General features: G+C 43.8%; 2 long non-coding RNA genes across 3 annotated transcripts in view; one reads left to right on the plus strand and one right to left on the minus strand.

Moving 5' to 3' along the window:
• The window catches only part of LOC132837248 (uncharacterized), a 111,172-nt gene that overhangs the window by 29,247 nt on the left and 65,794 nt on the right, over window positions 1-16,131 (minus strand). The gene's annotated exons all lie outside the window — the stretch shown is intronic.
• Window positions 1-16,131, plus strand: part of LOC132837235 (uncharacterized) — a 28,145-nt gene that overhangs the window by 2,376 nt on the left and 9,638 nt on the right. The window contains exons 3-4 of one of the 2 annotated variants that reach the window (XR_009647439.1): window positions 4,327-4,408; window positions 15,534-15,641. This is a non-coding gene — a long non-coding RNA (uncharacterized LOC132837235). The remainder of the gene's footprint in view (window positions 1-4,326; window positions 4,409-15,533; window positions 15,642-16,131) is intronic. The other variant, XR_009647438.1, reaches the window with a different exon arrangement.

The raw sequence follows: 16,131 nt of genomic DNA on the forward strand, positions 1-16,131 counted from the left end.
GAGGTATTCAAAGGCTAATAATTGCAGAACTAATCTCAAATTGGCATTTACACTGAGGCATTGGCAGTGAGTGAGTGAAGATTAGAATCCCAACAGTTAGTGGAAACTAATATGGAGAACAGATAAAGAATAGAATGTCCTAGTGCAGACACAACAGGCTGAATGGTTGTACCAATTCTGTGATTGAGTCATAAATCACAAAATGTATAAGAGATTAAGGCCCAATTTCAACACTCTAAACACTATTATCGGATTGAATCTCAGTCACAGATTTTTTTTTCTAATTCATTCATGGGATGGGAGCATCACTGACTCGGCCAGCATTTATTGCCTATCCCTAACGACCCATGCAGCCACATTGATGTGGGTCTGGAGTCACATGCAGGCCAGACAAGGGAAAGATGGCAGTTTCCTTCATTCAAGGACATTCCTGAATCAGATGAGTTTTTCTGGCAATCAACAATAGATTCATGGATGTCATTCAACTTTGATATATACAAGTTGAACATGACTGGAACTCATTGAGAACTTCACTCTCACAGTCACACAGCAGAAACTGGCATGTATAGATCAATTCCTAAATTCTTACATGGACACAGCAGAAATTGACATGTACACATCAAGTCCTAAACTCTCGTATGGACACAACCAAAACTGACAGACATCGACTGATATCTGCTCTCACAATATTCTTATTGCGGTAACTAAAAGGGAGAGAACAATAATCACATGCACATACATATGTCAGGTACAGGTTGATAACTAGACTAACACATTCGCATAGCAAAACCTGACAGGTACAGTTTGATAAATGAATTTGCACATGAATAAACAAGAAGCTGGTAGATACAGATTAATAACTGCACTCTCATTTGCACAGAGCAGAATCTGACAGGGACAGGTTGGTAAATAACTCTCACATGTAGTTGGCAGTAAATTTCAGAGAAAAATTGATAACTACACTCTCATATTCATAAAGCAGAAACTGACAGGAATAGATTGATTATGCTCCCAATTTCAAATCATATGAATTGACGTGTACACTTTTATAACGACACTCTCATATTCACAGAGAAGAAACTGACAGGCAGAGATTGATAACAAAACAAAAATTAGTGGAAAATTCACAGGTCTGGCAGTGTTTCAGGTCTAGTGACCGATCCTCAGAACTGATTGTGGCAAGGAAAATGCACACAATGTGGTCTCCTCTATGTTGGGGAAACTGAGAGTAGATTTGTGGGCAGCACAGTGGTTAGCACTGCTGCCTCACAGTGCCAGAGACCCTGGTTCAATTCCCATCTCAGGCGGTTGACTGTGTGGAGTTTGCACATTCTCCCCGTGTCTGCGTGGGTTTCCTCTGGGTGCTCCAGTTTCCTCCCACAGTCCAAAAATGTGAAGGTTAGGTGAATTAACCATGCTAAATTGCCCACCTACATGCAGAACACCTACATTCTGTCCAATTGCCTGCCACTTCAACACACCGCCCTATTCCCTGGCCAACATCTCTCTCTCAGGCTTGCTGCAGTGCTCCAGTGAAGCTCAGTGCAAGCTGGAAGAACAGCACTTCATTTTCTGCTTGGGATCTCGACAGCCTTCTGGACTCAATATTGAGTTCAATAACTATGGGGCTCTCCCATGTCATTACCCAAAAACCCACATATCCAGCCTTGTTCACATTTAGTCTGCTATTAGCCACTAACCGGCCCTATTAATAAGCTTTTCACCCACTTAAGTCTGACAGATTACATTACTTGCAGTGTGGAAACAGGCCCTTCAGCCCAACAAGTCCAAATTGACTCCCTGAAGAGCAACCCACCCAGGACCATTCCCCTACATTTACCCCTTCACCTAAAACTACGGGTAATTTAGCATGGCCAATTCACCTAACCTGCACATTTTTGTATGGTGGGGGTGGGAAGACCAGCGCAACCGGAGGAAACCCACGCAGACAGGGGGAGATTGTGCAAACTCTACACAGACAATTGCTCGAGGCGGGAATTGAACCCAGGTCTCCAATGTGGTGAGGCAGTAGTGCTAACCACTGTGCCACCATGTCAACCCACTCCTCTGGATGTCCGAGTGTTCTTCTCTTTCTTTGGACTCTCTCTCCATCTGTCTTTTCCTCGTCACCCTTCCACCCAGCCTATCTTCTGTGTAAAAACTAATATTTTCCTACCTACCACTAGAAAATACAGAAGTTTGAATACATCACCCAACAAACTCAAGAACAGCTTCTTTGCTGTCATCAGACGTTTGAATGGACTGCTCAAATTTTAAGGCGAAAGTGGGTATTGCAGATGTTGGAGATTAGTGTCCAGATTAGAGTGGTGCTGGAAAAGCACAGCAGGTCAGGCGGCATCCGAGAAGCAGGAAAATTGACGTTTCGGAGATTCCTGATGAAAGGCTTTTGCCCGAAACATCGATTTTCCTGCTCCTCAGATGCTGCCTGACCTACTGTTATTTTCCAGCACCACTCTAATCTCGCTCAAATTTTAACGTTAATCTCTCTCTCTTTGCAGCTTTAAAACTATTGCAGATTCTGTTCTATTACCGTGATGCATTCTGTATGATATTATCTGCCTGTAATGTGCACAAAACAATACTTTCCATTGTATCTCAGTGCATGTGACAATAGTAAATCAGATCAAATCAAATGGATACTACACTCACATATTCATATAGCAGAATCTGAGAGGTACAGGTTGATAACTACAGTCAGACAAACTGACAGGAAAAGATGAATAAATACACTCAAACACTGACATTACAGAGCCTGACAGGGAAAGATTGATAATTAAACTTTCACATTCACAAAGCAGAAAATGATAGCGACAGGTGAAAACTCAGCTCACACATTTACATAGTAGAAACTGAAGGTTGTGAGTTCATGGAATGCCCTGCCCGTATCAGTGGTGAACTCTCCTTCTTTATGGTCATTTAAGCGGGCATTGGATAGGCATTCGGTCGGCGCAACATCGAGGGCCGAAGGGCCTGTACTGCGCTGTATCCTTCTATGTTCTATGTTCTATGATTGACAATTACACAAACATATTCACTAAGCAGAAACTGACAGCTACAGATTGACAACTATATTTATGTATTTACACAGCAGAATCTGAAAGATACAGATTGAGTTACACTCACTTTGACGAAGAAGAAATTGACAGGTAGAGAATGATAACTGTACTCCTGCATTCACATCGCTGAAACTGACAGCTACAGTTTGATTAATACACCCACATTCACAGAGCAGAAGCTGATGGGTGCTGCTCAATAACTGTATTCACATATTGACAGGAAAGAAACTGACAGGGACCCATTAGTATCTACACTGACATTGACATAGTAGGAACAGGTTGACAATGACACTCTGGTGTCAAATAGCAAAACCTGACCGGGACTGTTTGATAATTGCTCTCACATGTTGCTATCACTTAAACTAACAAAGAGATGAATATCTGCATTTTCACAGATTAAACTGATTGGTTCAAATTGATGACTGCATTTAATATTCTACAGCAGAAACTGACACGTTCTCATAGCTGAAATTTACACGTTCAGGTTGATAACTACATTCTCTGACACACAGGAGAAACTGTTAGGGACAGGTTGGTAAAGCAAACACACACATTCGCAGGACAGAAACTGACTGGTACATGTAGATAACTAAACTCACATATCCACATCAGACAAACACATAGGGACTGATCGTATTTATTTAAAATGTGTGAAATGTATTTATGAACCAGTCCCTGGCAGTTTCCTCTATGTGTATATACGATTTCAGTTACCGATCTGCACCTTTCGGTTTATGCTATGTGAATGTATGAGTGTAGTTATGAGTCTGTCCCGATTTGTCTCTGTGGTGAGAAAATGTAAATATATTTACCAGAGAGTGACAGGGACAGATTGATAACTGTATTCACTCGCATATTTGCACAGATTATATGGCTTGAAAATTACAGTTTGATAATTACACTCAGATATTCACAGAGCAGCATTTAAAAGGTTCATCTTGATAATTGTCTTCACACATTCGCTGAGCAGGAACTGTCAGCTATGGATAGGTAAGGAAACTTTCATATCCAGACACGCACTTGCATTAGATTATCCATTTGTAGAGGAGTTGGTTAGTTTCTGGTTCTCAGCGAATTGGTACAGATTTTTTTGATACAGTCACCAAAGAGCAGCTAAGGCCAAGAATAGAATCAGACCTGTGGGTCCTGTTGGAATTGCTTACTTGAAGGAAGATCAGCAAATGATTATTAAATTATTCCATTGACTTAATGTTGATTTACAGATGATGTCTCTTCTGTGTTTCTCCAGACAATTACTTGAAGGACCAAGACAGTGTAATATGTCCTCGGTACAAAGCCAAGTGTGATTAGTTCCTTCTAACAAACAGCAGGTATGTTACTGCAGTCAGACTGAAGAACATCCTTTCCACAGTTACAGAGCAGATTGAATTAGATACACATTGACTCAATTTCCAGCGATAAATTTTCAAATCAAGGGTCAACTCCCTTGGAGGAATTAATTTTTTTCTTTCTCTCTCCATTCTTTATGTACATCACCCCATTTGTCAATAATTGTTATAAATCACAGCCATAGAGTTCGAGATGTAGAGCACAGAAACAGACAATTCGGTCTGACCCACCTATGCCAACCAGATATTGGAAACTAATCACGTCCTGTTAGCCAACACTACTGCCGTTTGCCAGCACGTGGCCCATATCCCTCTAAATCGTGTCGCATCCACATGCCTTTTAAATGTTGGAATTGTTCCAGCCTCTAGCAACTCATTACATACACATACCACCTTCTACATGAAAAGGTTGCCCCTTAGGTCCCTTTTAAAACTCTCCCCTCTCACCTGAAACCTGTGCCCTCTAGTTCTGGACTCCCCCACCTCAGGGAAAATGCCTTGTCTATTTAGCCTATCCATGATCCTCCTGATTTTATAAAGGTCAGAATTTTATAAAGGTTATAAAATACTATAAGGTCACCTCTCAGCCTCTAACACTGCAGGGAAAACATCCCCAGCCTCTTCAGCCTGTCCCTTTCACTCAAACACTCCAACCCTGGAAACAATCTTGTAAATATTTTCTGAATGTTTCATGTTTCACAACATCCTTCTGATAGGGAGGAGACCAGAATTGCACACAATATTCCAAAAGCGGCTGAACCAATTACCTGTACAGCTGCAACATGACATCTAAACCCTGAAACTCTATGCTCGGACCAATAAAGAACAGCATACTAAATGTCTTCTTCATTATCCTATTGATCAGCAAGTCCACTTTCAAGGAACTATGAACCTGCACTCTATGGTTTCTTTGTTTATTAATACTCCCCAGGACCTTACCATTAAGTATATAACTCCTGAAGAAGGGCTCATGCCCAAAACATCGATTCTCCTGTTCTTTGGATGCTGCCTGACCTGCTGCGCTTTTCCAGCAACACATTTTCAGTATATAACTCCTGCCTTGATTTGCCTTTCCAAAGTGCTGCACCTAGCATTTATCTGAATTAAACTCCACCTGCCACTGCTCAGCCCATTGGCCCATCTGATCATGATCCTTTTGTACTCAGTGGGAACCTTCTTTGCTGTCTACTACACCGCCAATTTTGGTGTCACCTTTGGCAAATAGTGTTAAGGAGAATTCAAATAGATTTTATAAATACATGAAGGTCAAAAGGGTAACCAGGGAAAGAAGAGGGCTCAGCAAAGATTAGCAAGGCAGCCTATGTGTGGAAGAAAAGGAAAAGTGGGAGATACTAAGCGAGTGCTTACTGAGGAGAAGGAAATGGAAGATATAGAATGTGGGGAAACAGGTAGTGACATCTTTTAAAATGTCCATAATACAGAGGAGGTGCTGCTGGATGACTGGAAACAGAAAAGGTGGATAAAGCACGAGCACCCGATCAGGTGGACCTGGAACATGGTGATAAGCTAGGGAAGTGATCGTTATAGAGTCATAGAGATGTACAGCATGGAAACAGACCCTTCAGACCAACCCATACATGCCGACCAGATATCACACCAATCTAGTCCCACCTGCCAGCACCTGACCCATATCCCTTCCTATTCATATACCCATCCAAATGCCTATTAAATGTTGCAATTGTATCAGCCTCCACCACATCCTTTGGCAGCTCATTCCATACACCTCCCACTCTTAGTGTGAAAAAGTTGCCCCATAGGTCTCTTTTATATCTTTCCCCTCTCACCCTAAACCTATGCCCTCTAGTTCTGGACTCCCCGACTCAGGGAAAAGACTTGGTCTATTTATCCTATCCATGTCCCTCATAATTTTGTAAAGCTGTAAGGTCACCCCTTAGCCTCCGACACTCCAGGGAAAACAGCCCCAGCCAGTTCAGCCTCTCCCTGTAGCTCAGATCCTCCAACCCTGGCAACATCCTTGTAAATCTTTTCTGAACCCTTTCAAGTTTCACAACATTTTTCCGATAGGAAGGAGGCCAGAATTACACACAACATTCCAACAGCAGCCTAACCAATGTCCTGTACAGCAAGGAATCAGGATATAGTTTTCTGAAGGAGTCATTGGACTGTGATCATTACTATTTAAATCATTGCAGAACGAAAGAGAAAGCCAGAATTGGTTGGTTTGTCAAGCTGCTCATTTTTTTCCCCTAACAGGAGTTGATATTTAAATTGTTAAATTCAATTTATTGAACTATTCTTCACAGAATGGTGGAAAATAAAAGTCCTTTTGATTTTCCCCTCCCTACCATAGAGCAACGCAAGAGTCTGCTAATGGCTTGCACCACATCCTGTCCACGTTGGTGAATAAAATAGAAGTGGCCAATTCTCTTTCCTGTACAAGGAACACTGTGGTCAGTCAGCTGCAACGCAGTTGAAGTGTTCACTTAGTTGCAAATGGGTTTGATTAATACTGATCATTAATTCATTGGTTAAAACATGTCACAATGCAAAAATTGATAGCAGTCTGAAAACCAGACCTTGACATCCCCAGTGTTCCCGGTTAGACTGTGCACTATAGGATTTACAAAAGTCCATTGCTTTTCTCCCCTTGATTCTGAAGAAAAGCACAGATGCTTTTATGCTGCAATGTGTTGCATGTTCAGTTGTCCATGGATCGTACAGGCACTAAAGCTAAAGGACATTGGCTGTGGACATTATCGAACTACATGCCAGAGATTAACAGATATACAAACATATCCACTTTCACAGACAGGAGCTGACTCCAGTGGCAATGGATAATACCTCATTCATGTCAAGTAGCAGAAGTTTGAACACTGAAGTACAGTAGCAGTTAATAAAAGTGACATGTTTCAATTTGGATGACACTGAAGCACTGTGAAACACAATAACCAAGAATAAGGAGCACATTGATATCTAGTATTAGAGAGTGTATGGATCTCATTCTCACACTGAGCCTGGTGCTGATGAACACACACTTTCTTCACACTCACATCCTAGTTGAGGGCCTGAGCTATGCAGAAGCATTTCCATATTTTTATAGTATATGAAACACTGATTTATAAGGCATTAAACCCACCTCACAAAGTGTGTCAGATCATGACATACAGAATGGGAAACACAAGGCGACATTAAAAAAAGTGTCAGTGTGATATAGACCAGTGTCACTCCTTTAAAGTGATACAGATTGGCAGCACAACAGAAATCTCACTCTCACACAGCCAGTTAATGCTGAAACGGAAAAAAAAATGAAATTTAGGCCCAGATATTTCCAAATATGGACAGTTATAAATTGATTCACCAAACCATTAACCGTTTCAGTTAGTGTCAGATGTTATACCTTAGTGTCCAGCAGCAACTGATAAAGATTACTGCATACATAAAATATTTTAAAAAGTTTACGCAATAAAATTCAGATTCATGGCAAAGATAATATTAATCCCTCAATCACAAAAGGTTAGTGAATATTGATCGAGTTTATCCTACACTCAGACCAAAAAAACTGAACATGGAAAGAGAATGAGATCCATATACTCTACCTGATGCTATTGCCCACAGAACAGAACTGGCACTATAGTTATCAAAGACTATAGTTAACTGCAGAAATAATCTCAAATCAGCATTTAGATAGAGATACTGGCAGTGAGTGGATAAAGTTCAGAATCCCAACAGTTAATGGAAACTAGTATGGAGAACAGGTGAAGAACAGAATGTCCCAGTCTGGACACAAACTGGCTGAATGGCTGGATCAGTGGTGCTGGAAGAGCACAACAGTTCAGGCAGCATCCAACGAGCAGCAAAATCAACGTTTTGGGGGTGGAGAGAGAGTAGCATAGAGTACAATGGGTGAGTGGGGGAGGATTTGAAGGTGGGTCAGAGAGGAGAAGGTGGAGTGAATAGGTGGAAAAGGAGCTAGGCAGGTCGGACAAGACCGGACAAGTCATGGGGACAGTGCTGAACTGGAAGTTTGAAACTAGGGTGAGGTGGGAGAAGGGGAAACGAGGAAGCTGTTGAAGTCCACATTGTTCCCCTGGGGTTGAAGTGTTCCGAGGCGGAAGATGAGGCGTTCTTCCTCCAGGTCATTTCCTCTGCCCTGAAGTTCTTCAACCATGTTGTGAAACAAACTTGGTACCACAGCCACATTTGCTTCCTCAGTGCCTGCCTCCGTAACCAACTCATCCCACACGGACTCCGAACCACCTTTAAACCAGCAGAGTTCGGACCCGAACAGGACAAACAGTACAGACTACAGATTCAAAAACACCAGCAACAGTTCTCTTTCAGGATCCTCCGCTCCATGCTTGCAGCAATGCACTGGCACCTAACCTCTCTACAGTCATCCCTGCCTCAACTGAGGGCCACACTCTCTCAGAATTTCAAAGGTCCCACTCTGTACTATATCCTCAAGAGAATTCATACTCTCAACAAACAGTACTTCAACTCCATCTCAAACATCAAAAACTCTAAGTACAACAAACTTTTATCCACCCACCTCCAAAACCAGCGCTCCTCAAACATTCCAGAAGATTCCCCTGGCCTCGAGAACGCCATTAGTCATGCGGCTGATGCAGCTACCACCCCCACGCTGATTGATGATGTCACTTCCGCCCCCATCATGGCCACTCGCAAAGCCACTTCCAGCCCTCACATCATCGCTGATGCCACACGCTCAGTGATTTCCGCCACCCCTACTGCTGTGTCTGCCACCACTTCCGCACCCACCAGCGCCACTCACCTGCAGTCTGCTGACACGCCCCCCACAGACCCCACTGTCACTATCCCCACCCCCCCCCCAGAACCCTGAGGGGCACATTATTCCTGGTCATGACTCCACCCCCCATCTCACCCACTCCAGGTACTGGCTCCGACCCCACTCCCAGCTCCACACCCACACCAGATCCCAGCTCCCAGCCCTGCCGAGTTTTCACCATCCCTCCAGACCTCCCCCTCACTGAGGACGAACGATCAGTCCTCAGCAAAGGACTCACCTTCATCCCCCTCCGTCCATGCATCAATGAATTTAATACACACCGTGATGTTGAACAATTCTTCCGTCGCCTCCGCTTCCGAGTTTACTTTCAGAATCAGGACTCCCGCCCACCTTCCGAGGACCCCTTCGCCCACCTCCAACACACTGCATCCACCTGGACACCCCGCGCTGGCCTATTACCTGCCCTCGACTTCTTCATTTCCAACTGCCGCCGGGACATTAACCGCCTCAACCTGTCTACCCCCCTCCCCCACTCTAACCTCTCACCCTCACAACGCACAATCCCTCTGCTCCAATCCCAACCTCACCATTAAGCCAGCGGATAAAGGGGGTGCAGTGGTAGTCTGTCGCACTGACCTCTACACCACTGAAGCTAAACGCCAACTCGAGGACAGCTCTTCCTACTGCCTCCTCGACCATGACCCCACTCCCCATCACCAAACCATCATCTCCCAGAACCTCATCACCTCAGGAGATCTCCCACCCACAGCTTCCAACCTCATAGTCTGGGAACCCTGCACTGCCCGGTTCTACCTCCTTCCCAAGATCCACAAGCCTGACCACCCTAGCCGACCCATTGTCTCAGCATGCTCCTGCCCCACTGAACTCATCTCTACTTACCTCGACACTGTCCTATCCCCCCTAGTCCAGGAACTCCCCACATACATTCGAGACACCACCCACGCCCTACACCTCCTCCAAGACTTCCGTTTCCCCGGCCTCCAACGCCTCATCTTCACCATGGACATCCAATCCCTCTACACCTCCATCCGCCATGACCAGGGCCTCCAAGCCCTCCGTTTTTTCCTCTCCAGACGTCCCCAACAGTACCCTTCCACCGACACTCTCATTCGTTTGGCCGAACTGGTCCTCACCCTTAACAATTTCCCCTTTGAATCCTCCCACTTCCTCCAGACCAAAGGGGTAGCCATGGGCACATGTATGGGCCCCAACTATGCCTGTCTCTTTGTTCACTAGGTAGAACAGTTGATCTTCCGTAATTACATTGGAACCACTTCCCACCTCTTCCTCCGCTACATTGATGACTGCATTGGCGCCACCTCATGTTTCCGTGAGGCGGTTAACGAATTCATCAACTTCACCAACACATTCCACCCTGACCTTAAATTTACCTGGACCATCTCTGACACCTCCCTCCCCTTCCTGGACCTCTCCATCTCCATTAATGATGGCCGACTTGACACTGACATTTTTTACAAACCCACCGACTCCCACAGCTACCTGGATTACATCTCTTCCCACCCTATCTCTTGCAAAAATGCCATCCCGTATTCCCAGTTCCTCCGCCTCCGCCGTATCTGCTCCCAGGAGGACCAGTTCCACCATAGAACACACCAGATGGCCTCCTTCTTTCGAGACTGCAATTTCCCTTCCCACGTGGTTAAAGATGCCCTCCAACGCATCTCGTCCACATCCCGCACCTCCGCCCTCAGACCACACCCCTCCAACCGTAACAAGGACAGAACGCTCCTGATGTTCACCTTCCACCCTACCAACCTTCACATAAACCAAATCATCCGCCGACATTTCCGCCACCTCCAAAAAGACCCCACCACATATTTCCCTCCCCACCCCTTTCTGCCTTCCGCAAAGACCGTTCCGTCCGTGACTACCTGGTCAGGTCCACGCCCCCCTAAGACCCACCCTCCCATCCTGGCACTTACCCCTGCCACCACAGGAACTGTAAAACCTGTGCCCACACCTCCTCCCTCACCTCTATCCAAGGCCCTAAAGGAGCCTTCCACATCCATCAAAGTTTTACCTGCACATCCGCTAATATCATTTCTTGTATCCGTTGCTCCCGATGCAGTCTCCTCTACATTGGGGAGACTGGGCGCCTCCTAGCAAAACGCTTTAGGGAACATCTCCGAGATACCCGCACCAATCAACCACACCGCCCCGTGGCCCAACATTTCAACTCCCCCTCCCACACTGCCGAGGACATGGAGGTTCTGGGCCTCCTTCACCGCCGCTCCCTCACCACCAGACGCCTGGAGGAAGAACGCCTCTTCTTCCGCCTTGGAACACTTCAACCCCAGGGGAACAATGTGGACTTCAACAGCTTCCTCATTTCCCCTTCCCCCACCTCATCCTAGTTTCAAACTTCCATTTCAGTACTGTCCCCATGACTTGTCCAACCTGCCTAGCTCCTTTTCCACATATCCACTCCACCCTCTCCTCCCTGACCTATCACCTTCATCTCCTCCCCAACTCACCCATTGTACTCTATGCTACTCTCTCTCCACCCCCGCCTTCCTCTAGCTTATCTCTCCGTGCTTCCAGCTCACTGCCTTTATTCCTGTTGAACGGCTTTTGCCCGAAACGTCGATTTCGCTGCTCGTTGGATGCTGTCTGAACTGCTGTGCTCTTCCAGCACTACTGATCCAGAATCTGGTTTCCAGCATCTGCAGTCATTGCTTTTACCTGGCTGAATGGCTGGACCAATTCTGAGACTCTACCATAAATGACATAATGAAGAAGAAGTCCCAATCACAACACCCTAAAATCTACTATCTCAGTATCAATCACAGTCACAGAGAACTCCTTTTCCTAAATTCATTCACGGGATGAGAGAATCACTGGCGAGGCCAGCATTTATTGCCCATCCCTAACTGCCCAGTGGGTAGTTATGTGTCAGCCACACTCCTGTGGGTCTGGAGACACATGTAGGCCAGACCAGGTAAGGATGGCAGCTTCCTTCCTTAAAGGACATTAGTGAACCAGATGGCAAACAAGAATAGATTCCTTGTCATCATTGGACTCATAGAATATTATTGGCTGTCAGCAAATTAAGCAACTTTTGATGCATGAGAGTTGAAAGTGACTGGTACTGATTGAGCACTTGACGTTCAGTCACACAGCACAAACTGACAATGTTAGCTCAATGCCTGAACTCTCATGTGGACGCAACAAAAACTGACAGATGGAGATTGATGGCTGCTCTCACATATTCACTCTGCTGAAACTGAAAGGGAGAGCATGACACTTAATCACCCCCCCACCCCCAAACCCCCACATACACTTCAAAAACACTGGCAGGTACAATCTGATAAATGCATTTGCACATTTACAAACTAGATGTTGACAAATACAGATTCACAGCTATATCCTGAGTTACACAGAACAGAATATAACAGGGACAGATTGGTCAATCACACTCAAATGCACGTGGCAGGACATTTCAGAGGAAGATGTTCTCATTCACAAAGCAGAAACTTATTGGAACAAATTGATAACACACTGTTTCAAATTACTTAAATTGACATGTATGGTTTGATAATGACACTCCCATATTCACAGGAAAAACTGACAGGTAGAGATTGATAACAGAAGAAATCAGAGTTACATTTGAAGTCTAGTGACCCTTCCTCAGAACTGAGTGTGTGCATTTTTCTAGCTGCCATGTGGTCTCTATTCTGGGGAAACTGAGTATAGGTTGGGTGCCCACTTTGCCAAACACCTACATTCTATCCAGAAAACAAGACACTGAGCTTCCACTTGCCTGCCACTTCAACACACCACCCAATTCCCTGATGAACATCTCTGCCTCAGGCTTGCTGCAGTTTTCCAACTAAAACTCAGTGCAAGCTGGAAAAATAGTACCTCATTTTCTGGTTGGGAACACAACAGCCTTCTGGACTCAATATTGAGTTTTACAACTAGGGCTAGAGCTCTCCTATGTCATTACCCAGAACCTCTCACATCAGGCCTTGTTATCACAAGGTCTGCTATTATACACCAACAGTCACTAACAGTCCCTGTTAATAGTGATTCACCTTCCTCGTCTGACCGTATTCTTTCGATTCTATATCCATTTACCATTTACTCTGGACCCTTCAACGTAGCCTACCTTCAGCAGAAAAACTAATCATTTCCAGGCTATGATCAGTTCTCAGGAAGGGTTACTGGACTGGATTAATAACTACATTTTCATATTCACAGAGCAGAAACCACCAGGGAAAATTGCTAACTACATTCACATGTTCACAAAAGAAAATTTGTCAGGCAAACATTGATAAACATACTCACATTTACAATTCAGACCCTGATTGGGAAGGATTCTTAACTAAACCTTCACAAAGCAAAACCTGACAGGGACTGTTAAAAACTAACTTCTCCCATTCACATCGCAGAAACTGGCAGGCTTAGATTGACAATCACCCAAATATATTCACCAAGCAGATATCCTCAGGAGGCTAAAGAAATTCACCGTGTCTATAAAAACTCCTGCAAATTTTTATCGATGCACCACCTATCTGGATGTGTCACAGTGTGGTATGGCTACTGTTCTGCCCAAGACCACAAGAAATTACAGTGAACAAAGCCCAATCCATCACTGAAAGCAGCCTTCCATCCAAAAGCTCCATTTATACTCCCTCCTGTGTTGGGAAAGCAACCAACATAATCAAAGACCCATCTGACCCCGGTTCTACACTCCTCCACCCATGTCTGTCAGGTAGAAAATACAGAAGTTTGAATATACCATCCAACAGATTCAAGAACTGATTCTGTGCTGTTATTAGACTTTTGAATGGACCTCTCAAATTTTAATAATATTCTCTCGCTCTGCACCATTAACACTGTATTCCAGATTCTGTTCTATTGCCCTAATGCACTTTTATGATATGATCTGCCTGTAAGGAACTCAAAACAATACTTTTCATTATATCTCTGTACATGTGACAATAATAAAGCAGATCAAGTCAAGTGGATAACTACACTCACATGTCGTACAATCTGAGAGATACAGGTTGATAGCTACAGTTACACAACCTGACAGGAAAAGATGAATAAATACATTCAAACTCTGACATTACAGCACCTGACAGGAAGGATTGATAACTAAACTCTCTTCTTCACAAAGCAGAAATTGATAGTGACAGATGAAAGCTCAGTTCACACATTCACATAGCATAAACTGGCAGGAATTGACAATTACACAGACATATTCACCGAGCAGAAACTGACAGCTATAGATTGATAACTATATTTATGTATTCACACAGCAGAGTTTGAAAGGTACAGATTGACAATTACACTCTCACTTTGACAAAGAAATTGACAGGTAGAGAATGATAACTGTACTATTCACATATTGCCAGGGAAGAATCTGACAGTGACAGATTGGTATTGACTCTCTCAAATTGACATAGTAGAAACAGATTGACAAAGACACTCTGGTGTCAAATAGCAAAACCTAACAGGTACTGTTTGATAATTGCACTGAGAAATTGATTGTAGCTAAAACTGACAGGTGGAGATCAATATCTAGATTCACACAGAAGGTACTGACAGGTACAAATTGATGACTGCATTTAATATTTATACAGCAGAAACTGACCGGGAGATACTGAGAATGACACACCCATCCTCAAAGCTGAAACTGACAGGTTCAGTTTGATAACTACACTGTCAGATACACAGCAGAAACTGTTAGGGAAAGATTTTTAAGTAAATTCACACATTCACAACGGCAGAAACTGACAGATATATATTGATAACTAAACTCACACATCCCCATTAGTGAAGCACATAGGGACTGATCCTACTTATTTAAAATGTACTTATCAGTCTCTGCCAGTTTCTACTATGTGGATAGGAATTCAGTTATCAATCTGTCTCTGTCACTCTCTAGTAAATACATTTTGGACTTTGCAGAGAGTGACAGAGATAGAGACAGACTGATAACTATATTAACTCTCTCATTTGCATGGCCTATACTGACAGGTACAGGTTGACAGCTGTACTCCCACATTCACCTCACAGGAACTGACAGGTATGGATTGATAAGGAAACTCTCAGATCCAGATACAAACTTGTATTGGGTAGCCCCATTGTGGAGCTGTAGAGGTGTTGGTTAGTATCTGGTTCTCGTGAATTGGTGTAGATTTCTTTTGTTACAATCACCAGACAAAGAGCAACTCAGGCCAAGAATGGAGTCAGACCTGTAGTTCTGTTTGAAATGCTGGCTTGAAAGAAACACAGCCTCATGATTATAAAATGAATGTTACATTGAAAGGTTTGACACTGTCAAACTCACTTAATGTTGATTTTTAGGGGATGTCTCTTCTCTCTTCCTCCAGACAATTATATGAAGGAGCAAGACAATGTAACATTATCTCTGTACGAGGCCAAGTGTGATCAGTTCCTTCTAACAAACAGCAGGTATGTTATCACTGTCAGACTGAAAAACATATTTTCCACAGTCACAGAGCAGTTGAATTGGACGCACATGGAGCTCAATTTCTAGAGAGAAGTTTTCACAAGAATAGTCAAATGCCACCAAGCAATTATAACTTTTATTATCCCTCTCCATTCTCAATTCACATCACCCGAATTCCAATAAATGTTATCATTCACAGCTATTTAGTCATTGAGATATACAGCACTGAAGCAGACTCTTTGGTCCTACTCATCCATGCCAACCAGATGTCAGAAGCTAATCTAGTCCCATTTGCTAGCACTTGACCCATATCCCTTTGAACCCTTCCTATTCATGGACCCATCCAGATACCTTTTAAATGTTGTAATTGTACCAGCCTTCTCCACTTCCTCTGACAGCTCATTCCTTACTCATACCATCATATGCGTGAAAAGGTTGCCGCTTAGGCCCATTTAAAAATTTTCCCCGTTTACCTTAAACCTATGCCTCTAG

Source organism: Hemiscyllium ocellatum, chromosome 49 (assembly GCF_020745735.1).
Source record: "Hemiscyllium ocellatum isolate sHemOce1 chromosome 49, sHemOce1.pat.X.cur, whole genome shotgun sequence".
Classification (NCBI taxonomy): Eukaryota; Metazoa; Chordata; class Chondrichthyes; order Orectolobiformes; family Hemiscylliidae; genus Hemiscyllium; species Hemiscyllium ocellatum.